Source organism: Chiloscyllium punctatum, chromosome 30 (assembly GCF_047496795.1).
Source record: "Chiloscyllium punctatum isolate Juve2018m chromosome 30, sChiPun1.3, whole genome shotgun sequence".
Taxonomy (NCBI): domain Eukaryota; kingdom Metazoa; phylum Chordata; class Chondrichthyes; order Orectolobiformes; family Hemiscylliidae; genus Chiloscyllium; species Chiloscyllium punctatum.
Window position 1 is genome coordinate 578,276 of NC_092768.1, and position 25,669 is coordinate 603,944.

General features: G+C 50.2%; 14 non-coding genes across 14 annotated transcripts; all 14 read left to right on the forward strand.

Annotated features, from left to right (window-relative positions):
• The first annotated feature begins 770 nt into the window (after positions 1–770).
• On the forward strand, positions 771–842 carry trnad-guc (transfer RNA aspartic acid (anticodon GUC)). The gene has a single exon. It is a non-coding gene; the product is annotated as a tRNA-Asp (tRNA).
• A 1,739-nt stretch (positions 843–2,581) lies between these two features.
• trnad-guc (transfer RNA aspartic acid (anticodon GUC)) lies at positions 2,582–2,653 on the forward strand. Its single transcript has one exon. It is a non-coding gene; the product is annotated as a tRNA-Asp (tRNA).
• A 1,742-nt stretch (positions 2,654–4,395) lies between these two features.
• trnad-guc (transfer RNA aspartic acid (anticodon GUC)) lies at positions 4,396–4,467 on the forward strand. The gene has a single exon. It is a non-coding gene; the product is annotated as a tRNA-Asp (tRNA).
• Positions 4,468–6,209: 1,742 nt separating this feature from the next.
• On the forward strand, positions 6,210–6,281 carry trnad-guc (transfer RNA aspartic acid (anticodon GUC)). Its single transcript has one exon. It is a non-coding gene; the product is annotated as a tRNA-Asp (tRNA).
• A 1,743-nt stretch (positions 6,282–8,024) lies between these two features.
• Positions 8,025–8,096, forward strand: trnad-guc (transfer RNA aspartic acid (anticodon GUC)). The gene has a single exon. It is a non-coding gene; the product is annotated as a tRNA-Asp (tRNA).
• A 1,746-nt stretch (positions 8,097–9,842) lies between these two features.
• On the forward strand, positions 9,843–9,914 carry trnad-guc (transfer RNA aspartic acid (anticodon GUC)). Its single transcript has one exon. It is a non-coding gene; the product is annotated as a tRNA-Asp (tRNA).
• Positions 9,915–11,645: 1,731 nt separating this feature from the next.
• trnad-guc (transfer RNA aspartic acid (anticodon GUC)) lies at positions 11,646–11,717 on the forward strand. Its single transcript has one exon. It is a non-coding gene; the product is annotated as a tRNA-Asp (tRNA).
• A 1,764-nt stretch (positions 11,718–13,481) lies between these two features.
• trnad-guc (transfer RNA aspartic acid (anticodon GUC)) lies at positions 13,482–13,553 on the forward strand. The gene has a single exon. It is a non-coding gene; the product is annotated as a tRNA-Asp (tRNA).
• A 1,743-nt stretch (positions 13,554–15,296) lies between these two features.
• trnad-guc (transfer RNA aspartic acid (anticodon GUC)) lies at positions 15,297–15,368 on the forward strand. Its single transcript has one exon. It is a non-coding gene; the product is annotated as a tRNA-Asp (tRNA).
• A 1,743-nt stretch (positions 15,369–17,111) lies between these two features.
• On the forward strand, positions 17,112–17,183 carry trnad-guc (transfer RNA aspartic acid (anticodon GUC)). Its single transcript has one exon. It is a non-coding gene; the product is annotated as a tRNA-Asp (tRNA).
• Positions 17,184–18,919: 1,736 nt separating this feature from the next.
• trnad-guc (transfer RNA aspartic acid (anticodon GUC)) lies at positions 18,920–18,992 on the forward strand. Its single transcript has one exon. It is a non-coding gene; the product is annotated as a tRNA-Asp (tRNA).
• A 1,740-nt stretch (positions 18,993–20,732) lies between these two features.
• On the forward strand, positions 20,733–20,804 carry trnad-guc (transfer RNA aspartic acid (anticodon GUC)). The gene has a single exon. It is a non-coding gene; the product is annotated as a tRNA-Asp (tRNA).
• A 1,740-nt stretch (positions 20,805–22,544) lies between these two features.
• Positions 22,545–22,616, forward strand: trnad-guc (transfer RNA aspartic acid (anticodon GUC)). The gene has a single exon. It is a non-coding gene; the product is annotated as a tRNA-Asp (tRNA).
• A 1,746-nt stretch (positions 22,617–24,362) lies between these two features.
• trnad-guc (transfer RNA aspartic acid (anticodon GUC)) lies at positions 24,363–24,434 on the forward strand. The gene has a single exon. It is a non-coding gene; the product is annotated as a tRNA-Asp (tRNA).
• The last annotated feature ends 1,235 nt before the right edge of the window (positions 24,435–25,669 follow it).

Below are 25,669 nucleotides of genomic sequence, written 5' to 3' on the forward strand. Positions count from 1 at the left end.
GCTAAAGGGATCCAGGGGTACGGAGAGGAAGCTGGAGTGCTTACTGAAATTACATGTTCAATCGTGATCACATTGAACGGTGGCGGTGTCTTGAAGGGCTGAATGGAACAAGTGAGGACTGCAGTTGCTGGAAATCAGAGTCTCGATCAGTGTGGCGCTGGAAACGCGAAGCAAGTCAGGCAGCATCCTGATTTTCCTGCTCCTCGGATTCTGCCTGACTTGAAGGGCTGAATGGCCTACTCCTGCACTTAATTTCTACGTTTCGATGTTAAATGCATGGCTGAGAGATCTGATGCAGCGTACAGTAAAGTCACCCCACCGTCCTCCGGGAGCACTGCTCTCTGATGAGGAAGCGATTGATGGGTGGTAGTAGAACCTGAGGGGACGAGCTTGAAAAAGGGAAGCTTTCGTGCTGAGTCCATTTGGCAGTGGGAATTGAAGCCAGGCTGTTGGATTTGTGCTGTCGTACACAAATCAGTTTGTTAGAAGCAGGTAATGGGAGAGCGCGCGTGGATCAGCAGCAGACGAAGTTTAACGCAGACGGTAGGGCACAACGAAAAGGCTGTTTTACAGCAGCAGCAGCAGCGGCGGATTACTTGAAAGAAAGATAGTCGAATAATAAAACATGAAAACAACAATAACTATTCTCTTAATCATCTCCACAGAGGTAGAAGATGATCTAAAGGAGAACTCAAATTGACAACAAAATCCAAATTTCACATAAGAACATTCTACCTAATACGGATGCGACAGAGTGCGCTGTCGTCCAATCCTCGGTAGTATAGTGGTTAGTATCCCCGCCTGTCACGCGGGAGACCGGGGTTCAATTCCCCGCCGGGGAGTCTGCGGCATTTTGAGAGGCCAGCTCCATATCTCAATGCAGGAGTGCCGATTTCAAGTCCCATGCGTTCCCAGGGCGGAGCGGTCTGCTCTTGTCAACAAACAAAACCTACGATACTCTCCATTCTGCTCTCCCTGGCCAACTGTCCTTTCATCTACCAAGGAGATGATCATTTGAGACTTCCTCATTTTTTGGCGACAAATGAAAACTGCCGTCCTCAAGAAGGCTCACCGGACCAGAAACCTTGTCTGCTTTCTTCCCCTTCCCCCACCCCCACTCCAGATGCTGACTTGCTCCAGCAATTTCTGTTTCCCACTCTGATTTTGTTGTCACTTCGTCCCGTCAGTGGGCATATAACTCGCACGCAAACGGCGTGCAAATTAAAACCTTTAAGCAACCGGTAGCGACAAATGACAGTGAGCTTTCCCCTCTCCCTCGCTCCAATCAAAAAGGGGTCAGACCCCTCAGAGTTTGGACCCGATCCTGCCATTAAGGTGATGCAACACCATCCCCTGCTGCTGGCAGACTGTACTACACCCACAGTGGAAAGTCAAAGTCATCTGAGTGGCATCGTCTGCTCTTCTCGATAGAAGGACAAAGCCCAGTGGCTGGGTTAACATGAAGGTCAACACAGAGGCAAGCTTGAGAAAGCACGTGCAGGTACTCAACCTACACTGTTGGCATCATAGGAGCACCACAGTGTGGAAGCAGGCCATTCACACTGACCCTTCTGAAGAGAAACCCATGCAGATCCATGCTTGGTACTGAGGGATCCCAGCAAAAGTTCACCGGTTCCCAATGTTGGGGACGTCCAGAACCAGGGGTGACAGTCTCCGAACGAAGGGCAAGCGATTCAGGAAGAATTTTTCTCTCAGAGAGTGGTGAACCTGTGGACTTGTCTCCCACAGGAAGATGCGGCTATGCCGGTTTGTGAGATACACTCAAGAGGGAGCCGGACGTAGACCTTGCAGCTAAAGGGATCCAGGGGTACGGAGAGGAAGCTGGAGTGCTTACTGAAATTACATGTTCAATCGTGATCACATTGAACGGTGGCGGTGTCTTGAAGGGCTGAATGGAACAAGTGAGGACTGCAGTTGCTGGAAATCAGAGTCTCGATCAGTGTGGCGCTGGAAACGCGAAGCAAGTCAGGCAGCATCCTGATTTTCCTGCTCCTCGGATTCTGCCTGACTTGAAGGGCTGAATGGCCTACTCCTGCACTTAATTTCTACGTTTCGATGTTAAATGCATGGCTGAGAGATCTGATGCAGCGTACAGTAAAGTCACCCCACCGTCCTCCGGGAGCACTGCTCTCTGATGAGGAAGCGATTGATGGGTGGTAGTAGAACCTGAGGGGACGAGCTTGAAAAAGGGAAGCTTTCGTGCTGAGTCCATTTGGCAGTGGGAATTGAAGCCAGGCTGTTGGATTTGTGCTGTCGTACACAAATCAGTTTGTTAGAAGCAGGTAATGGGAGAGCGCGCGTGGATCAGCAGCAGACGAAGTTTAACGCAGACGGTAGGGCACAACGAAAAGGCTGTTTTACAGCAGCAGCAGCAGCGGCGGATTACTTGAAAGAAAGATAGTCGAATAATAAAACATGAAAACAACAATAACTATTCTCTTAATCATCTCCACAGAGGTAGAAGATGATCTAAAGGAGAACTCAAATTGACAACAAAATCCAAATTTCACATAAGAACATTCTACCTAATACGGATGCGACAGAGTGCGCTGTCGTCCAATCCTCGGTAGTATAGTGGTTAGTATCCCCGCCTGTCACGCGGGAGACCGGGGTTCAATTCCCCGCCGGGGAGTCTGCGGCATTTTGAGAGGCCAGCTCCATATCTCAATGCAGGAGTGCCGATTTCAAGTCCCATGCGTTCCCAGGGCGGAGCGGTCTGCTCTTGTCAACAAACAAAACCTACGATACTCTCCATTCTGCTCTCCCTGGCCAACTGTCCTTTCATCTACCAAGGAGATGATCATTTGAGACTTCCTCATTTTTTGGCGACAAATGAAAACTGCCGTCCTCAAGAAGGCTCACCGGACCAGAAACCTTGTCTGCTTTCTTCCCCTTCCCCCACCCCCACTCCAGATGCTGACTTGCTCCAGCAATTTCTGTTTCCCACTCTGATTTTGTTGTCACTTCGTCCCGTCAGTGGGCATATAACTCGCACGCAAACGGCGTGCAAATTAAAACCTTTAAGCAACCGGTAGCGACAAATGACAGTGAGCTTTCCCCTCTCCCTCGCTCCAATCAAAAAGGGGTCAGACCCCTCAGAGTTTGGACCCGATCCTGCCATTAAGGTGATGCAACACCATCCCCTGCTGCTGGCAGACTGTACTACACCCACAGTGGAAAGTCAAAGTCATCTGAGTGGCATCGTCTGCTCTTCTCGATAGAAGGACAAAGCCCAGTGGCTGGGTTAACATGAAGGTCAACACAGAGGCAAGCTTGAGAAAGCACGTGCAGGTACTCAACCTACACTGTTGGCATCATAGGAGCACCACAGTGTGGAAGCAGGCCATTCACACTGACCCTTCTGAAGAGAAACCCATGCAGATCCATGCTTGGTACTGAGGGATCCCAGCAAAAGTTCACCGGTTCCCAATGTTGGGGACGTCCAGAACCAGGGGTGACAGTCTCCGAACGAAGGGCAAGCGATTCAGGAAGAATTTTTCTCTCAGAGAGTGGTGAACCTGTGGACTTGTCTCCCACAGGAAGATGCGGCTATGCCGGTTTGTGAGATACACTCAAGAGGGAGCCGGACGTAGACCTTGCAGCTAAAGGGATCCAGGGGTACGGAGAGGAAGCTGGAGTGCTTACTGAAATTACATGTTCAATCGTGATCACATTGAACGGTGGCGGTGTCTTGAAGGGCTGAATGGAACAAGTGAGGACTGCAGTTGCTGGAAATCAGAGTCTCGATCAGTGTGGCGCTGGAAACGCGAAGCAAGTCAGGCAGCATCCTGATTTTCCTGCTCCTCGGATTCTGCCTGACTTGAAGGGCTGAATGGCCTACTCCTGCACTTAATTTCTACGTTTCGATGTTAAATGCATGGCTGAGAGATCTGATGCAGCGTACAGTAAAGTCACCCCACCGTCCTCCGGGAGCACTGCTCTCTGATGAGGAAGCGATTGATGGGTGGTAGTAGAACCTGAGGGGACGAGCTTGAAAAAGGGAAGCTTTCGTGCTGAGTCCATTTGGCAGTGGGAATTGAAGCCAGGCTGTTGGATTTGTGCTGTCGTACACAAATCAGTTTGTTAGAAGCAGGTAATGGGAGAGCGCGCGTGGATCAGCAGCAGACGAAGTTTAACGCAGACGGTAGGGCACAACGAAAAGGCTGTTTTACAGCAGCAGCAGCAGCAGCGGCGGATTACTTGAAAGAAAGATAGTCGAATAATAAAACATGAAAACAACAATAACTATTCTCTTAATCATCTCCACAGAGGTAGAAGATGATCTAAAGGAGAACTCAAATTGACAACAAAATCCAAATTTCACATAAGAACATTCTACCTAATACGGATGCGACAGAGTGCGCTGTCGTCCAATCCTCGGTAGTATAGTGGTTAGTATCCCCGCCTGTCACGCGGGAGACCGGGGTTCAATTCCCCGCCGGGGAGTCTGCGGCATTTTGAGAGGCCAGCTCCATATCTCAATGCAGGAGTGCCGATTTCAAGTCCCATGCGTTCCCAGGGCGGAGCGGTCTGCTCTTGTCAACAAACAAAACCTACGGTACTCTCCATTCTGCTCTCCCTGGCCAACTGTCCTTTCATCTACCAAGGAGATGATCATTTGAGACTTCCTCCTTTTTTGGCGACAAATGAAAACTGCCGTCCTCAAGAAGGCTCACCGGACCAGAAACCTTGTCTGCTTTCTTCCCCTTCCCCCACCCCCACTCCAGATGCTGACTTGCTCCAGCAATTTCTGTTTCCCACTCTGATTTTGTTGTCACTTCGTCCCGTCAGTGGGCATATAACTCGCACGCAAACGGCGTGCAAATTAAAACCTTTAAGCAACCGGTAGCGACAAATGACAGTGAGCTTTCCCCTCTCCCTCGCTCCAATCAAAAAGGGGTCAGACCCCTCAGAGTTTGGACCCGATCCTGCCATTAAGGTGATGCAACACCATCCCCTGCTGCTGGCAGACTGTACTACACCCACAGTGGAAAGTCAAAGTCATCTGAGTGGCATCGTCTGCTCTTCTCGATAGAAGGACAAAGCCCAGTGGCTGGGTTAACATGAAGGTCAACACAGAGGCAAGCTTGAGAAAGCACGTGCAGGTACTCAACCTACACTGTTGGCATCATAGGAGCACCACAGTGTGGAAGCAGGCCATTCACACTGACCCTTCTGAAGAGAAACCCATGCAGATCCATGCTTGGTACTGAGGGATCCCAGCAAAAGTTCACCGGTTCCCAATGTTGGGGACGTCCAGAACCAGGGGTGACAGTCTCCGAACGAAGGGCAAGCGATTCAGGAAGAATTTTTCTCTCAGAGAGTGGTGAACCTGTGGACTTGTCTCCCACAGGAAGATGCGGCTATGCCGGTTTGTGAGATACACTCAAGAGGGAGCCGGACGTAGACCTTGCAGCTAAAGGGATCCAGGGGTACGGAGAGGAAGCTGGAGTGCTTACTGAAATTACATGTTCAATCGTGATCACATTGAACGGTGGCGGTGTCTTGAAGGGCTGAATGGAACAAGTGAGGACTGCAGTTGCTGGAAATCAGAGTCTCGATCAGTGTGGCGCTGGAAACGCGAAGCAAGTCAGGCAGCATCCTGATTTTCCTGCTCCTCGGATTCTGCCTGACTTGAAGGGCTGAATGGCCTACTCCTGCACTTAATTTCTACGTTTCGATGTTAAATGCATGGCTGAGAGATCTGATGCAGCGTACAGTAAAGTCACCCCACCGTCCTCCGGGAGCACTGCTCTCTGATGAGGAAGCGATTGATGGGTGGTAGTAGAACCTGAGGGGACGAGCTTGAAAAAGGGAAGCTTTCGTGCTGAGTCCATTTGGCAGTGGGAATTGAAGCCAGGCTGTTGGATTTGTGCTGTCGTACACAAATCAGTTTGTTAGAAGCAGGTAATGGGAGAGCGCGCGTGGATCAGCAGCAGACGAAGTTTAACGCAGACGGTAGGGCACAACGAAAAGGCTGTTTTACAGCAGCAGCAGCAGCAGCGGCGGATTACTTGAAAGAAAGATAGTCGAATAATAAAACATGAAAACAACAATAACTATTCTCTTAATCATCTCCACAGAGGTAGAAGATGATCTAAAGGAGAACTCAAATTGACAACAAAATCCAAATTTCACATAAGAACATTCTACCTAATACGGATGCGACAGAGTGAGCTGTCGTCCAATCCTCGGTAGTATAGTGGTTAGTATCCCCGCCTGTCACGCGGGAGACCGGGGTTCAATTCCCCGCCGGGGAGTCTGCGGCATTTTGAGAGGCCAGCTCCATATCTCAATGCAGGAGTGCCGATTTCAATTCCCATGCGTTCCCAGGGCCGAGCGGTCTGCTCTTGTCAACAAACAAAACCTACGATACTCTCCATTCTGCTCTCCCTGGCCAACTTGTCCTTTCATCTACCAAGGAGATGATCATTTGAGACTTCCTCGTTTTTTGGCGACAAATGAAAACTGCCGTCCTCAAGAAGGCTCACCGGACCAGAAACCTTGTCTGCTTTCTTCCCCTTCCCCCACCCCCACTCCAGATGCTGACTTGCTCCAGCAATTTCTGTTTCCCACTCTGATTTTGTTGTCACTTCGTCCCGTCAGTGGGCATATAACTCGCACGCAAACGGCGTGCAAATTAAAACCTTTAAGCAACCGGTAGCGACAAATGACAGTGAGCTTTCCCCTCTCCCTCGCTCCAATCAAAAAGGGGTCAGACCCCTCAGAGTTTGGACCCGATCCTGCCATTAAGGTGATGCAACACCATCCCCTGCTGCTGGCAGACTGTACTACACCCACAGTGGAAAGTCAAAGTCATCTGAGTGGCATCGTCTGCTCTTCTCGATAGAAGGACAAAGCCCAGTGGCTGGGTTAACATGAAGGTCAACACAGAGGCAAGCTTGAGAAAGCGCGTGCAGGTACTCAACCTACACTGTTGGCATCATAGGAGCACCACAGTGTGGAAGCAGGCCATTCACACTGACCCTTCTGAAGAGAAACCCATGCAGATCCATGCTTGGTACTGAGGGATCCCAGCAAAAGTTCACCGGTTCCCAATGTTGGGGACGTCCAGAACCAGGGGTGACAGTCTCCGAACGAAGGGCAAGCGATTCAGGAAGAATTTTTCTCTCAGAGAGTGGTGAACCTGTGGACTTGTCTCCCACAGGAAGATGCGGCTATGCCGGTTTGTGAGATACACTCAAGAGGGAGCCGGACGTAGACCTTGCAGCTAAAGGGATCCAGGGGTACGGAGAGGAAGCTGGAGTGCTTACTGAAATTACATGTTCAATCGTGATCACATTGAACGGTGGCGGTGTCTTGAAGGGCTGAATGGAACAAGTGAGGACTGCAGTTGCTGGAAATCAGAGTCTCGATCAGTGTGGCGCTGGAAACGCGAAGCAAGTCAGGCAGCATCCTGATTTTCCTGCTCCTCGGATTCTGCCTGACTTGAAGGGCTGAATGGCCTACTCCTGCACTTAATTTCTACGTTTCGATGTTAAATGCATGGCTGAGAGATCTGATGCAGCGTACAGTAAAGTCACCCCACCGTCCTCCGGGAGCACTGCTCTCTGATGAGGAAGCGATTGATGGGTGGTAGTAGAACCTGAGGGGACGAGCTTGAAAAAGGGAAGCTTTCGTGCTGAGTCCATTTGGCAGTGGGAATTGAAGCCAGGCTGTTGGATTTGTGCTGTCGTACACAAATCAGTTTGTTAGAAGCAGGTAATGGGAGAGCGCGCGTGGATCAGCAGCAGACGAAGTTTAACGCAGACGGTAGGGCACAACGAAAAGGCTGTTTTACAGCAGCAGCAGCAGCAGCGGCGGATTACTTGAAAGAAAGATAGTCGAATAATAAAACATGAAAACAACAATAACTATTCTCTTAATCATCTCCACAGAGGTAGAAGATGATCTAAAGGAGAACTCAAATTGACAACAAAATCCAAATTTCACATAAGAACATTCTACCTAATACGGATGCGACAGAGTGCGCTGTCGTCCAATCCTCGGTAGTATAGTGGTTAGTATCCCCGCCTGTCACGCGGGAGACCGGGGTTCAATTCCCCGCCGGGGAGTCTGCGGCATTTTGAGAGGCCAGCTCCATATCTCAATGCAGGAGTGCTGATTTCAAGTCCCATGCGTTCCCAGGGCGGAGCGGTCTGCTCTTGTCAACAAACAAAACCTACGATACTCTCCATTCTGCTCTCCCTGGCCAACTTGTCCTTTCATCTACCAAGGAGATGATCATTTGAGACTTCCTCATTTTTTGGCGACAAATGAAAACTGCCGTCCTCAAGAAGGCTCACCGGACCAGAAACCTTGTCTGCTTTCTTCCCCTTCCCCCACCCCCACTCCAGATGCTGACTTGCTCCAGCAATTTCTGTTTCCCACTCTGATTTTGTTGTCACTTCGTCCCGTCAGTGGGCATATAACTCGCACGCAAACGGCGTGCAAATTAAAACCTTTAAGCAACCGGTAGCGACAAATGACAGTGAGCTTTCCCCTCTCCCTCGCTCCAATCAAAAAGGGGTCAGACCCCTCAGAGTTTGGACCCGATCCTGCCATTAAGGTGATGCAACACCATCCCCTGCTGCTGGCAGACTGTACTACACCCACAGTGGAAAGTCAAAGTCATCTGAGTGGCATCGTCTGCTCTTCTCGATAGAAGGACAAAGCCCAGTGGCTGGGTTAACATGAAGGTCAACACAGAGGCAAGCTTGAGAAAGCACGTGCAGGTACTCAACCTACACTGTTGGCATCATAGGAGCACCACAGTGTGGAAGCAGGCCATTCACACTGACCCTTCTGAAGAGAAACCCATGCAGATCCATGCTTGGTACTGAGGGATCCCAGCAAAAGTTCACCGGTTCCCAATGTTGGGGACGTCCAGAACCAGGGGTGACAGTCTCCGAACGAAGGGCAAGCGATTCAGGAAGAATTTTTCTCTCAGAGAGTGGTGAACCTGTGGACTTGTCTCCCACAGGAAGATGCGGCTATGCCGGTTTGTGAGATACACTCAAGAGGGAGCCGGACGTAGACCTTGCAGCTAAAGGGATCCAGGGGTACGGAGAGGAAGCTGGAGTGCTTACTGAAATTACATGTTCAATCGTGATCACATTGAACGGTGGCGGTGTCTTGAAGGGCTGAATGGAACAAGTGAGGACTGCAGTTGCTGGAAATCAGAGTCTCGATCAGTGTGGCGCTGGAAACGCGAAGCAAGTCAGGCAGCATCCTGATTTTCCTGCTCCTCGGATTCTGCCTGACTTGAAGGGCTGAATGGCCTACTCCTGCACTTAATTTCTACGTTTCGATGTTAAATGCATGGCTGAGAGATCTGATGCAGCGTACAGTAAAGTCACCCCACCGTCCTCCGGGAGCACTGCTCTCTGATGAGGAAGCGATTGATGGGTGGTAGTAGAACCTGAGGGGACGAGCTTGAAAAAGGGAAGCTTTCGTGCTGAGTCCATTTGGCAGTGGGAATTGAAGCCAGGCTGTTGGATTTGTGCTGTCGTACACAAATCAGTTTGTTAGAAGCAGGTAATGGGAGAGCGCGCGTGGATCAGCAGCAGACGAAGTTTAACGCAGACGGTAGGGCACAACGAAAAGGCTGTTTTACAGCAGCAGCAGCAGCAGCAGCGGCGGATTACTTGAAAGAAAGATAGTCGAATAATAAAACATGAAAACAACAATAACTATTCTCTTAATCATCTCCACAGAGGTAGAAGATGATCTAAAGGAGAACTCAAATTGACAACAAAATCCAAATTTCACATAAGAACATTCTACCTAATACGGATGCGACAGAGTGCGCTGTCGTCCAATCCTCGGTAGTATAGTGGTTAGTATCCCCGCCTGTCACGCGGGAGACCGGGGTTCAATTCCCCGCCGGGGAGTCTGCGGCATTTTGAGAGGCCAGCTCCATATCTCAATGCAGGAGTGCCGATTTCAAGTCCCATGCGTTCCCAGGGCCGAGCGGTCTGCTCTTGTCAACAAACAAAACCTACGATGCTCTCCCTGGCCAACTTGTCCTTTCATCTACCAAGGAGATGATCATTTGAGACTTCCTCCTTTTTTGGCGACAAATGAAAACTGCCGTCCTCAAGAAGGCTCACCGGACCAGAAACCTTGTCTGCTTTCTTCCCCTTCCCCCACCCCCACTCCAGATGCTGACTTGCTCCAGCAATTTCTGTTTCCCACTCTGATTTTGTTGTCACTTCGTCCCGTCAGTGGGCATATAACTCGCACGCAAACGGCGTGCAAATTAAAACCTTTAAGCAACCGGTAGCGACAAATGACAGTGAGCTTTCCCCTCTCCCTCGCTCCAATCAAAAAGGGGTCAGACCCCTCAGAGTTTGGACCCGATCCTGCCATTAAGGTGATGCAACACCATCCCCTGCTGCTGGCAGACTGTACTACACCCACAGTGGAAAGTCAAAGTCATCTGAGTGGCATCGTCTGCTCTTCTCGATAGAAGGACAAAGCCCAGTGGCTGGGTTAACATGAAGGTCAACACAGAGGCAAGCTTGAGAAAGCACGTGCAGGTACTCAACCTACACTGTTGGCATCATAGGAGCACCACAGTGTGGAAGCAGGCCATTCACACTGACCCTTCTGAAGAGAAACCCATGCAGATCCATGCTTGGTACTGAGGGATCCCAGCAAAAGTTCACCGGTTCCCAATGTTGGGGACGTCCAGAACCAGGGGTGACAGTCTCCGAACGAAGGGCAAGCGATTCAGGAAGAATTTTTCTCTCAGAGAGTGGTGAACCTGTGGACTTGTCTCCCACAGGAAGATGCGGCTATGCCGGTTTGTGAGATACACTCAAGAGGGAGCCGGACGTAGACCTTGCAGCTAAAGGGATCCAGGGGTACGGAGAGGAAGCTGGAGTGCTTACTGAAATTACATGTTCAATCGTGATCACATTGAACGGTGGCGGTGTCTTGAAGGGCTGAATGGAACAAGTGAGGACTGCAGTTGCTGGAAATCAGAGTCTCGATCAGTGTGGCGCTGGAAACGCGAAGCAAGTCAGGCAGCATCCTGATTTTCCTGCTCCTCGGATTCTGCCTGACTTGAAGGGCTGAATGGCCTACTCCTGCACTTAATTTCTACGTTTCGATGTTAAATGCATGGCTGAGAGATCTGATGCAGCGTACAGTAAAGTCACCCCACCGTCCTCCGGGAGCACTGCTCTCTGATGAGGAAGCGATTGATGGGTGGTAGTAGAACCTGAGGGGACGAGCTTGAAAAAGGGAAGCTTTCGTGCTGAGTCCATTTGGCAGTGGGAATTGAAGCCAGGCTGTTGGATTTGTGCTGTCGTACACAAATCAGTTTGTTAGAAGCAGGTAATGGGAGAGCGCGCGTGGATCAGCAGCAGACGAAGTTTAACGCAGACGGTAGGGCACAACGAAAAGGCTGTTTTACAGCAGCAGCAGCAGCAGCGGCGGATTACTTGAAAGAAAGATAGTCGAATAATAAAACATGAAAACAACAATAACTATTCTCTTAATCATCTCCACAGAGGTAGAAGATGATCTAAAGGAGAACTCAAATTGACAACAAAATCCAAATTTCACATAAGAACATTCTACCTAATACGGATGCGACAGAGTGCGCTGTCGTCCAATCCTCGGTAGTATAGTGGTTAGTATCCCCGCCTGTCACGCGGGAGACCGGGGTTCAATTCCCCGCCGGGGAGTCTGCGGCATTTTGAGAGGCCAGCTCCATATCTCAATGCAGGAGTGCCGATTTCAAGTCCCATGCGTTCCCAGGGCGGAGCGGTCTGCTCTTGTCAACAAACAAAACCTACGATACTCTCCATTCTGCTCTCCCTGGCCAACTTGTCCTTTCATCTACCAAGGAGATGATCATTTGAGACTTGATCATTTGAGACTTCCTCATTTTTTGGCGACAAATGAAAACTGCCGTCCTCAAGAAGGCTCACCGGACCAGAAACCTTGTCTGCTTTCTTCCCCTTCCCCCACCCCCACTCCAGATGCTGACTTGCTCCAGCAATTTCTGTTTCCCACTCTGATTTTGTTGTCACTTCGTCCCGTCAGTGGGCATATAACTCGCACGCAAACGGCGTGCAAATTAAAACCTTTAAGCAACCGGTAGCGACAAATGACAGTGAGCTTTCCCCTCTCCCTCGCTCCAATCAAAAAGGGGTCAGACCCCTCAGAGTTTGGACCCGATCCTGCCATTAAGGTGATGCAACACCATCCCCTGCTGCTGGCAGACTGTACTACACCCACAGTGGAAAGTCAAAGTCATCTGAGTGGCATCGTCTGCTCTTCTCGATAGAAGGACAAAGCCCAGTGGCTGGGTTAACATGAAGGTCAACACAGAGGCAAGCTTGAGAAAGCACGTGCAGGTACTCAACCTACACTGTTGGCATCATAGGAGCACCACAGTGTGGAAGCAGGCCATTCACACTGACCCTTCTGAAGAGAAACCCATGCAGATCCATGCTTGGTACTGAGGGATCCCAGCAAAAGTTCACCGGTTCCCAATGTTGGGGACGTCCAGAACCAGGGGTGACAGTCTCCGAACGAAGGGCAAGCGATTCAGGAAGAATTTTTCTCTCAGAGAGTGGTGAACCTGTGGACTTGTCTCCCACAGGAAGATGCGGCTATGCCGGTTTGTGAGATACACTCAAGAGGGAGCCGGACGTAGACCTTGCAGCTAAAGGGATCCAGGGGTACGGAGAGGAAGCTGGAGTGCTTACTGAAATTACATGTTCAATCGTGATCACATTGAACGGTGGCGGTGTCTTGAAGGGCTGAATGGAACAAGTGAGGACTGCAGTTGCTGGAAATCAGAGTCTCGATCAGTGTGGCGCTGGAAACGCGAAGCAAGTCAGGCAGCATCCTGATTTTCCTGCTCCTCGGATTCTGCCTGACTTGAAGGGCTGAATGGCCTACTCCTGCACTTAATTTCTACGTTTCGATGTTAAATGCATGGCTGAGAGATCTGATGCAGCGTACAGTAAAGTCACCCCACCGTCCTCCGGGAGCACTGCTCTCTGATGAGGAAGCGATTGATGGGTGGTAGTAGAACCTGAGGGGACGAGCTTGAAAAAGGGAAGCTTTCGTGCTGAGTCCATTTGGCAGTGGGAATTGAAGCCAGGCTGTTGGATTTGTGCTGTCGTACACAAATCAGTTTGTTAGAAGCAGGTAATGGGAGAGCGCGCGTGGATCAGCAGCAGACGAAGTTTAACGCAGACGGTAGGGCACAACGAAAAGGCTGTTTTACAGCAGCAGCAGCAGCAGCAGCGGCGGCGGATTACTTGAAAGAAAGATAGTCGAATAATAAAACATGAAAACAACAATAACTATTCTCTTAATCATCTCCACAGAGGTAGAAGATGATCTAAAGGAGAACTCAAATTGACAACAAAATCCAAATTTCACATAAGAACATTCTACCTAATACGGATGCGACAGAGCGCGCTGTCGTCCAATCCTCGGTAGTATAGTGGTTAGTATCCCCGCCTGTCACGCGGGAGACCGGGGTTCAATTCCCCGCCGGGGAGTCTGCGGCATTTTGAGAGGCCAGCTCCATATCTCAATGCAGGAGTGCCGATTTCAATTCCCATGCGTTCCCAGGGCCGAGCGGTCTGCTCTTGTCAACAAACAAAACCTACGATACTCTCCATTCTGCTCTCCCTGGCCAACTTGTCCTTTCATCTACCAAGGAGATGATCATTTGAGACTTCCTCATTTTTTGGCGACAAATGAAAACTGCCGTCCTCAAGAAGGCTCACCGGACCAGAAACCTTGTCTGCTTTCTTCCCCTTCCCCCACCCCCACTCCAGATGCTGACTTGCTCCAGCAATTTCTGTTTCCCACTCTGATTTTGTTGTCACTTCGTCCCGTCAGTGGGCATATAACTCGCACGCAAACGGCGTGCAAATTAAAACCTTTAAGCAACCGGTAGCGACAAATGACAGTGAGCTTTCCCCTCTCCCTCGCTCCAATCAAAAAGGGGTCAGACCCCTCAGAGTTTGGACCCGATCCTGCCATCAAGGTGATGCAACACCATCCCCTGCTGCTGGCAGACTGTACTACACCCACAGTGGAAAGTCAAAGTCATCTGAGTGGCATCGTCTGCTCTTCTCGATAGAAGGACAAAGCCCAGTGGCTGGGTTAACATGAAGGTCAACACAGAGGCAAGCTTGAGAAAGCACGTGCAGGTACTCAACCTACACTGTTGGCATCATAGGAGCACCACAGTGTGGAAGCAGGCCATTCACACTGACCCTTCTGAAGAGAAACCCATGCAGATCCATGCTTGGTACTGAGGGATCCCAGCAAAAGTTCACCGGTTCCCAATGTTGGGGACGTCCAGAACCAGGGGTGACAGTCTCCGAACGAAGGGCAAGCGATTCAGGAAGAATTTTTCTCTCAGAGAGTGGTGAACCTGTGGACTTGTCTCCCACAGGAAGATGCGGCTATGCCGGTTTGTGAGATACACTCAAGAGGGAGCCGGACGTAGACCTTGCAGCTAAAGGGATCCAGGGGTACGGAGAGGAAGCTGGAGTGCTTACTGAAATTACATGTTCAATCGTGATCACATTGAACGGTGGCGGTGTCTTGAAGGGCTGAATGGAACAAGTGAGGACTGCAGTTGCTGGAAATCAGAGTCTCGATCAGTGTGGCGCTGGAAACGCGAAGCAAGTCAGGCAGCATCCTGATTTTCCTGCTCCTCGGATTCTGCCTGACTTGAAGGGCTGAATGGCCTACTCCTGCACTTAATTTCTACGTTTCGATGTTAAATGCATGGCTGAGAGATCTGATGCAGCGTACAGTAAAGTCACCCCACCGTCCTCCGGGAGCACTGCTCTCTGATGAGGAAGCGATTGATGGGTGGTAGTAGAACCTGAGGGGACGAGCTTGAAAAAGGGAAGCTTTCGTGCTGAGTCCATTTGGCAGTGGGAATTGAAGCCAGGCTGTTGGATTTGTGCTGTCGTACACAAATCAGTTTGTTAGAAGCAGGTAATGGGAGAGCGCGCGTGGATCAGCAGCAGACGAAGTTTAACGCAGACGGTAGGGCACAACGAAAAGGCTGTTTTACAGCAGCAGCAGCAGCAGCGGCGGATTACTTGAAAGAAAGATAGTCGAATAATAAAACATGAAAACAACAATAACTATTCTCTTAATCATCTCCACAGAGGTAGAAGATGATCTAAAGGAGAACTCAAATTGACAACAAAATCCAAATTTCACATAAGAACATTCTACCTAATACGGATGCGACAGAGTGCGCTGTCGTCCAATCCTCGGTAGTATAGTGGTTAGTATCCCCGCCTGTCACGCGGGAGACCGGGGTTCAATTCCCCGCCGGGGAGTCTGCGGCATTTTGAGAGGCCAGCTCCATATCTCAATGCAGGAGTGCCGATTTCAAGTCCCATGCGTTCCCAGGGCGGAGCGGTCTGCTCTTGTCAACAAACAAAACCTACGATACTCTCCATTCTGCTCTCCCTGGCCAACTTGTCCTTTCATCTACCAAGGAGATGATCATTTGAGACTTCCTCATTTTTTGGCGACAAATGAAAACTGCCGTCCTCAAGAAGGCTCACCGGACCAGAAACCTTGTCTGCTTTCTTCCCCTTCCCCCACCCCCACTCCAGATGCTGACTTGCTCCAGCAATTTCTGTTTCCCACTCTGATTTTGTTGTCACTTCGTCCCGTCAGTGGGCATATAACTCGCACGCAAACGGCGTGCAAATTAAAACCTTTAAGCAACCGGTAGCGACAAATGACAGTGAGCTTTCCCCTCTCCCTCGCTCCAATCAAAAAGGGGTCAGACCCCTCAGAGTTTGGACCCGATCCTGCCATTAAGGTGATGCAACACCATCCCCTGCTGCTGGCAGACTGTACTACACCCACAGTGGAAAGTCAAAGTCATCTGAGTGGCATCGTCTGCTCTTCTCGATAGAAGGACAAAGCCCAGTGGCTGGGTTAACATGAAGGTCAACACAGAGGCAAGCTTGAGAAAGCACGTGCAGGTACTCAACCTACACTGTTGGCATCATAGGAGCACCACAGTGTGGAAGCAGGCCATTCACACTGACCCTTCTGAAGAGAAACCCATGCAGATCCATGCTTGGTACTGAGGGATCCCAGCAAAAGTTCACCGGTTCCCAATGTTGGGGACGTCCAGAACCAGGGGTGACAGTCTCCGAACGAAGGGCAAGCGATTCAGGAAGAATTTTTCTCTCAGAGAGTGGTGAACCTGTGGACTTGTCTCCCACAGGAAGATGCGGCTATGCCGGTTTGTGAGATACACTCAAGAGGGAGCCGGACGTAGACCTTGCAGCTAAAGGGATCCAGGGGTACGGAGAGGAAGCTGGAGTGCTTACTGAAATTACATGTTCAATCGTGATCACATTGAACGGTGGCGGTGTCTTGAAGGGCTGAATGGAACAAGTGAGGACTGCAGTTGCTGGAAATCAGAGTCTCGATCAGTGTGGCGCTGGAAACGCGAAGCAAGTCAGGCAGCATCCTGATTTTCCTGCTCCTCGGATTCTGCCTGACTTGAAGGGCTGAATGGCCTACTCCTGCACTTAATTTCTACGTTTCGATGTTAAATGCATGGCTGAGAGATCTGATGCAGCGTACAGTAAAGTCACCCCACCGTCCTCCGGGAGCACTGCTCTCTGATGAGGAAGCGATTGATGGGTGGTAGTAGAACCTGAGGGGACGAGCTTGAAAAAGGGAAGCTTTCGTGCTGAGTCCATTTGGCAGTGGGAATTGAAGCCAGGCTGTTGGATTTGTGCTGTCGTACACAAATCAGTTTGTTAGAAGCAGGTAATGGGAGAGCGCGCGTGGATCAGCAGCAGACGAAGTTTAACGCAGACGGTAGGGCACAACGAAAAGGCTGTTTTACAGCAGCAGCAGCAGCGGCGGCGGATTACTTGAAAGAAAGATAGTCGAATAATAAAACATGAAAACAACAATAACTATTCTCTTAATCATCTCCACAGAGGTAGAAGATGATCTAAAGGAGAACTCAAATTGACAACAAAATCCAAATTTCACATAAGAACATTCTACCTAATACGGATGCGACAGAGCGCGCTGTCGTCCAATCCTCGGTAGTATAGTGGTTAGTATCCCCGCCTGTCACGCGGGAGACCGGGGTTCAATTCCCCGCCGGGGAGTCTGCGGCATTTTGAGAGGCCAGCTCCATATCTCAATGCAGGAGTGCCGATTTCAATTCCCATGCGTTCCCAGGGCCGAGCGGTCTGCTCTTGTCAACAAACAAAACCTACGATACTCTCCATTCTGCTCTCCCTGGCCAACTGTCCTTTCATCTACCAAGGAGATGATCATTTGAGACTTCCTCATTTTTTGGCGACAAATGAAAACTGCCGTCCTCAAGAAGGCTCACCGGACCAGAAACCTTGTCTGCTTTCTTCCCCTTCCCCCACCCCCACTCCAGATGCTGACTTGCTCCAGCAATTTCTGTTTCCCACTCTGATTTTGTTGTCACTTCGTCCCGTCAGTGGGCATATAACTCGCACGCAAACGGCGTGCAAATTAAAACCTTTAAGCAACCGGTAGCGACAAATGACAGTGAGCTTTCCCCTCTCCCTCGCTCCAATCAAAAAGGGGTCAGACCCCTCAGAGTTTGGACCCGATCCTGCCATCAAGGTGATGCAACACCATCCCCTGCTGCTGGCAGACTGTACTACACCCACAGTGGAAAGTCAAAGTCATCTGAGTGGCATCGTCTGCTCTTCTCGATAGAAGGACAAAGCCCAGTGGCTGGGTTAACATGAAGGTCAACACAGAGGCAAGCTTGAGAAAGCACGTGCAGGTACTCAACCTACACTGTTGGCATCATAGGAGCACCACAGTGTGGAAGCAGGCCATTCACACTGACCCTTCTGAAGAGAAACCCATGCAGATCCATGCTTGGTACTGAGGGATCCCAGCAAAAGTTCACCGGTTCCCAATGTTGGGGACGTCCAGAACCAGGGGTGACAGTCTCCGAACGAAGGGCAAGCGATTCAGGAAGAATTTTTCTCTCAGAGAGTGGTGAACCTGTGGACTTGTCTCCCACAGGAAGATGCGGCTATGCCGGTTTGTGAGATACACTCAAGAGGGAGCCGGACGTAGACCTTGCAGCTAAAGGGATCCAGGGGTACGGAGAGGAAGCTGGAGTGCTTACTGAAATTACATGTTCAATCGTGATCACATTGAACGGTGGCGGTGTCTTGAAGGGCTGAATGGAACAAGTGAGGACTGCAGTTGCTGGAAATCAGAGTCTCGATCAGTGTGGCGCTGGAAACGCGAAGCAAGTCAGGCAGCATCCTGATTTTCCTGCTCCTCGGATTCTGCCTGACTTGAAGGGCTGAATGGCCTACTCCTGCACTTAATTTCTACGTTTCGATGTTAAATGCATGGCTGAGAGATCTGATGCAGCGTACAGTAAAGTCACCCCACCGTCCTCCGGGAGCACTGCTCCCTGATGAGGAAGCGATTGATGGGTGGTAGTAGAACCTGAGGGGACGAGCTTGAAAAAGGGAAGCTTTCGTGCTGAGTCCATTTGGCAGTGGGAATTGAAGCCAGGCTGTTGGATTTGTGCTGTCGTACACAAATCAGTTTGTTAGAAGCAGGTAATGGGAGAGCGCGCGTGGATCAGCAGCAGACGAAGTTTAACGCAGACGGTAGGGCACAACGAAAAGGCTGTTTTACAGCAGCAGCAGCGGCGGATTACTTGAAAGAAAGATAGTCGAATAATAAAACATGAAAACAACAATAACTATTCTCTTAATCATCTCCACAGAGGTAGAAGATGATCTAAAGGAGAACTCAAATTGACAACAAAATCCAAATTTCACATAAGAACATTCTACCTAATACGGATGCGACAGAGTGCGCTGTCGTCCAATCCTCGGTAGTATAGTGGTTAGTATCCCCGCCTGTCACGCGGGAGACCGGAGGTTCAATTCCCCGCCGGGGAGTCTGCGGCATTTTGAGAGGCCAGCTCCATATCTCAATGCAGGAGTGCCGATTTCAAGTCCCATGCGTTCCCAGGGCGGAGCGGTCTGCTCTTGTCAACAAACAAAACCTACGATACTCTCCATTCTGCTCTCCCTGGCCAACTTGTCCTTTCATCTACCAAGGAGATGATCATTTGAGACTTCCTCATTTTTTGGCGACAAATGAAAACTGCCGTCCTCAAGAAGGCTCACCGGACCAGAAACCTTGTCTGCTTTCTTCCCCTTCCCCCACCCCCACTCCAGATGCTGACTTGCTCCAGCAATTTCTGTTTCCCACTCTGATTTTGTTGTCACTTCGTCCCGTCAGTGGGCATATAACTCGCACGCAAACGGCGTGCAAATTAAAACCTTTAAGCAACCGGTAGCGACAAATGACAGTGAGCTTTCCCCTCTCCCTCGCTCCAATCAAAAAGGGGTCAGACCCCTCAGAGTTTGGACCCGATCCTGCCATTAAGGTGATGCAACACCATCCCCTGCTGCTGGCAGACTGTACTACACCCACAGTGGAAAGTCAAAGTCATCTGAGTGGCATCGTCTGCTCTTCTCGATAGAAGGACAAAGCCCAGTGGCTGGGTTAACATGAAGGTCAACACAGAGGCAAGCTTGAGAAAGCACGTGCAGGTACTCAACCTACACTGTTGGCATCATAGGAGCACCACAGTGTGGAAGCAGGCCATTCACACTGACCCTTCTGAAGAGAAACCCATGCAGATCCATGCTTGGTACTGAGGGATCCCAGCAAAAGTTCACCGGTTCCCAATGTTGGGGACGTCCAGAACCAGGGGTGACAGTCTCCGAACGAAGGGCAAGCGATTCAGGAAGAATTTTTCTCTCAGAGAGTGGTGAACCTGTGGACTTGTCTCCCACAGGAAGATGCGGCTATGCCGGTTTGTGAGATACACTCAAGAGGGAGCCGGACGTAGACCTTGCAGCTAAAGGGATCCAGGGGTACGGAGAGGAAGCTGGAGTGCTTACTGAAATTACATGTTCAATCGTGATCACATTGAACGGTGGCGGTGTCTTGAAGGGCTGAATGGAACAAGTGAGGACTGCAGTTGCTGGAAATCAGAGTCTCGATCAGTGTGGCGCTGGAAACGCGAAGCAAGTCAGGCAGCATCCTGATTTTCCTGCTCCTCGGATTCTGCCTGACTTGAAGGGCTGAATGGCCTACTCCTGCACTTAATTTCTACGTTTCGATGTTAAATGCATGGCTGAGAGATCTGATGCAGCGTACAGTAAAGTCACCCCACCGTCCTCCGGGAGCACTGCTCTCTGATGAGGAAGCGATTGATGGGTGGTAGTAGAACCTGAGGGGACGAGCTTGAAAAAGGGAAGCTTTCGTGCTGAGTCCATTTGGCAGTGGGAATTGAAGCCAGGCTGTTGGATTTGTGCTGTCGTACACAAATCAGTTTGTTAGAAGCAGGTAATGGGAGAGCGCGCGTGGATCAGCAGCAGACGAAGTTTAACGCAGACGGTAGGGCACAACGAAAAGGCTGTTTTACAGCAGCAGCAGCAGCGGCGGATTACTTGAAAGAAAGATAGTCGAATAATAAAACATGAAAACAACAATAACTATTCTCTTAATCATCTCCACAGAGGTAGAAGATGATCTAAAGGAGAACTCAAATTGACAACAAAATCCAAATTTCACATAAGAACATTCTACCTAATACGGATGCGACAGAGTGCGCTGTCGTCCAATCCTCGGTAGTATAGTGGTTAGTATCCCCGCCTGTCACGCGGGAGACCGGGGTTCAATTCCCCGCCGGGGAGTCTGCGGCATTTTGAGAGGCCAGCTCCATATCTCAATGCAGGAGTGCCGATTTCAAGTCCCATGCGTTCCCAGGGCCGAGCGGTCTGCTCTTGTCAACAAACAAAACCTACGATACTCTCCATTCTGCTCTCCCTGGCCAACTTGTCCTTTCATCTACCAAGGAGATGATCATTTGAGACTTCCTCATTTTTTGGCGACAAATGAAAACTGCCGTCCTCAAGAAGGCTCACCGGACCAGAAACCTTGTCTGCTTTCTTCCCCTTCCCCCACCCCCACTCCAGATGCTGACTTGCTCCAGCAATTTCTGTTTCCCACTCTGATTTTGTTGTCACTTCGTCCCGTCTGTGGGCATATAACTCGCACGCAAACGGCGTGCAAATTAAAACCTTTAAGCAACCGGTAGCGACAAATGACAGTGAGCTTTCCCCTCTCCCTCGCTCCAATCAAAAAGGGGTCAGACCCCTCAGAGTTTGGACCCGATCCTGCCATTAAGGTGATGCAACACCATCCCCTGCTGCTGGCAGACTGTACTACACCCACAGTGGAAAGTCAAAGTCATCTGAGTGGCATCGTCTGCTCTTCTCGATAGAAGGACAAAGCCCAGTGGCTGGGTTAACATGAAGGTCAACACAGAGGCAAGCTTGAGAAAGCACGTGCAGGTACTCAACCTACACTGTTGGCATCATAGGAGCACCACAGTGTGGAAGCAGGCCATTCACACTGACCCTTCTGAAGAGAAACCCATGCAGATCCATGCTTGGTACTGAGGGATCCCAGCAAAAGTTCACCGGTTCCCAATGTTGGGGACGTCCAGAACCAGGGGTCACAGTCTCCGAACGAAGGGCAAGCGATTCAGGAAGAATTTTTCTCTCAGAGAGTGGTGAACCTGTGGACTTGTCTCCCACAGGAAGATGCGGCTATGCCGGTTTGTGAGATACACTCAAGAGGGAGCCGGACGTAGACCTTGCAGCTAAAGGGATCCAGGGGTACGGAGAGGAAGCTGGAGTGCTTACTGAAATTACATGTTCAATCGTGATCACATTGAACGGTGGCGGTGTCTTGAAGGGCTGAATGGAACAAGTGAGGACTGCAGTTGCTGGAAATCAGAGTCTCGATCAGTGTGGCGCTGGAAACGCGAAGCAAGTCAGGCAGCATCCTGATTTTCCTGCTCCTCGGATTCTGCCTGACTTGAAGGGCTGAATGGCCTACTCCTGCACTTAATTTCTACGTTTCGATGTTAAATGCATGGCTGAGAGATCTGATGCAGCGTACAGTAAAGTCACCCCACCGTCCTCCGGGAGCACTGCTCTCTGATGAGGAAGCGATTGATGGGTGGTAGTAGAACCTGAGGGGACGAGCTTGAAAAAGGGAAGCTTTCGTGCTGAGTCCATTTGGCAGTGGGAATTGAAGCCAGGCTGTTGGATTTGTGCTGTCGTACACAAATCAGTTTGTTAGAAGCAGGTAATGGGAGAGCGCGCGTGGATCAGCAGCAGACGAAGTTTAACGCAGACGGTAGGGCACAACGAAAAGGCTGTTTTACAGCAGCAGCAGCAGCGGCGGATTACTTGAAAGAAAGATAGTCGAATAATAAAACATGAAAACAACAATAACTATTCTCTTAATCATCTCCACAGAGGTAGAAGATGATCTAAAGGAGAACTCAAATTGACAACAAAATCCAAATTTCACATAAGAACATTCTACCTAATACGGATGCGACAGAGTGCGCTGTCGTCCAATCCTCGGTAGTATAGAGGTTAGTATCCCCGCCTGTCACGCGGGAGACCGGGGTTCAATTCCCCGCCGGGGAGTGTGCGGCATTTTGAGAGGCCAGCTCCATATCTCAATGCAGGAGTGCCGATTTCAATTCCCATGCGTTCCCAGGGCCGAGCGGTCTGCTCTTGTCAACAAACAAAACCTACGATACTCTCCATTCTGCTCTCCCTGGCCAACTTGTCCTTTCATCTACCAAGGAGATGATCATTTGAGACTTCCTCATTTTTTGGCGACAAATGAAAACTGCCGTCCTCAAGAAGGCTCACCGGACCAGAAACCTTGTCTGCTTTCTTCCCCTTCCCCCACCCCCACTCCAGATGCTGACTTGCTCCAGCAATTTCTGTTTCCCACTCTGATTTTGTTGTCACTTCGTCCCGTCAGTGGGCATATAACTCGCACGCAAACGGCGTGCAAATTAAAACCTTTAAGCAACCGGTAGCGACAAATGACAGTGAGCTTTCCCCTCTCCCTCGCTCCAATCAAAAAGGGGTCAGACCCCTCAGAGTTTGGACCCGATCCTGCCATTAAGGTGATGCAACACCATCCCCTGCTGCTGGCAGACTGTACTACACCCACAGTGGAAAGTCAAAGTCATCTGAGTGGCATCGTCTGCTCTTCTCGATAGAAGGACAAAGCCCAGTGGCTGGGTTAACATGAAGGTCAACACAGAGGCAAGCTTGAGAAAGCACGTGCAGGTACTCAACCTACACTGTTGGCATCATAGGAGCACCACAGTGTGGAAGCAGGCCATTCACACTGACCCTTCTGAAGAGAAACCCATGCAGATCCATGCTTGGTACTGAGGGATCCCAGCAAAAGTTCACCGGTTCCCAATGTTGGGGACGTCCAGAACCAGGGGTGACAGTCTCCGAACGAAGGGCAAGCGATTCAGGAAGAATTTTTCTCTCAGAGAGTGGTGAACCTGTGGACTTGTCTCCCACAGGAAGATGCGGCTATGCCGGTTTGTGAGATACACTCAAGAGGGAGCCGGACGTAGACCTTGCAGCTAAAGGGATCCAGGGGTACGGAGAGGAAGCTGGAGTGCTTACTGAAATTACATGTTCAATCGTGATCACATTGAACGGTGGTGGTGTCTTGAAGGGCTGAATGGAACAAGTGAGGACTGCAGTTGCTGGAAATCAGAGTCTCGATCAGTGTGGCGCTGGAAACGCGAAGCAAGTCAGGCAGCATCCTGATTTTCCTGCTCCTCGGATTCTGCCTGACTTGAAGGGCTGAATGGCCTACTCCTGCACTTAATTTCTACGTTTCGATGTTAAATGCATGGCTGAGAGATCTGATGCAGCGTACAGTAAAGTCACCCCACCGTCCTCCGGGAGCACTGCTCTCTGATGAGGAAGCGATTGATGGGTGGTAGTAGAACCTGAGGGGACGAGCTTGAAAAAGGGAAGCTTTCGTGCTGAGTCCATTTGGCAGTGGGAATTGAAGCCAGGCTGTTGGATTTGTGCTGTCGTACACAAATCAGTTTGTTAGAAGCAGGTAATGGGAGAGCGCGCGTGGATCAGCAGCAGACGAAGTTTAACGCAGACGGTAGGGCACAACGAAAAGGCTGTTTTACAGCAGCAGCAGCAGCAGCAGCGGCGGATTACTTGAAAGAAAGATAGTCGAATAATAAAACATGAAAACAACAATAACTATTCTCTTAATCATCTCCACAGAGGTAGAAGATGATCTAAAGGAGAACTCAAATTGACAACAAAATCCAAATTTCACATAAGAACATTCTACCTAATACGGATGCGACAGAGTGCGCTGTCGTCCAATCCTCGGTAGTATAGTGGTTAGTATCCCCGCCTGTCACGCGGGAGACCGGGGTTCAATTCCCCGCCGGGGAGTCTGCGGCATTTTGAGAGGCCAGCTCCATATCTCAATGCAGGAGTGCCGATTTCAAGTCCCATGCGTTCCCAGGGCGGAGCGGTCTGCTCTTGTCAACAAACAAAACCTACGATACTCTCCATTCTGCTCTCCCTGGCCAACTTGTCCTTTCATCTACCAAGGAGATGATCATTTGAGACTTCCTCATTTTTTGGCGACAAATGAAAACTGCCGTCCTCAAGAAGGCTCACCGGACCAGAAACCTTGTCTGCTTTCTTCCCCTTCCCCCACCCCCACTCCAGATGCTGACTTGCTCCAGCAATTTCTGTTTCCCACTCTGATTTTGTTGTCACTTCGTCCCGTCAGTGGGCATATAACTCGCACGCAAACGGCGTGCAAATTAAAACCTTTAAGCAACCGGTAGCGACAAATGACAGTGAGCTTTCCCCTCTCCCTCGCTCCAATCAAAAAGGGGTCAGACCCCTCAGAGTTTGGACCCGATCCTGCCATTAAGGTGATGCAACACCATCCCCTGCTGCTGGCAGACTGTACTACACCCACAGTGGAAAGTCAAAGTCATCTGAGTGGCATCGTCTGCTCTTCTCGATAGAAGGACAAAGCCCAGTGGCTGGGTTAACATGAAGGTCAACACAGAGGCAAGCTTGAGAAAGCACGTGCAGGTACTCAACCTACACTGTTGGCATCATAGGAGCAACACAGTGTGGAAGCAGGCCATTCACACTGACCCTTCTGAAGAGAAACCCATGCAGATCCATGCTTGGTACTGAGGGATCCCAGCAAAAGTTCACCGGTTCCCAATGTTGGGGACGTCCAGAACCAGGGGTCACAGTCTCCGAACGAAGGGCAAGCGATTCAGGAAGAATTTTTCTCTCAGAGAGTGGTGAACCTGTGGACTTGTCTCCCACAGGAAGATGCGGCTATGCCGGTTTGTGAGATACACTCAAGAGGGAGCCGGACGTAGACCTTGCAGCTAAAGGGATCCAGGGGTACGGAGAGGAAGCTGGAGTGCTTACTGAAATTACATGTTCAATCGTGATCACATTGAACGGTGGCGGTGTCTTGAAGGGCTGAATGGAACAAGTGAGGACTGCAGTTGCTGGAAATCAGAGTCTCGATCAGTGTGGCGCTGGAAACGCGAAGCAAGTCAGGCAGCATCCTGATTTTCCTGCTCCTCGGATTCTGCCTGACTTGAAGGGCTGAATGGCCTACTCCTGCACTTAATTTCTACGTTTCG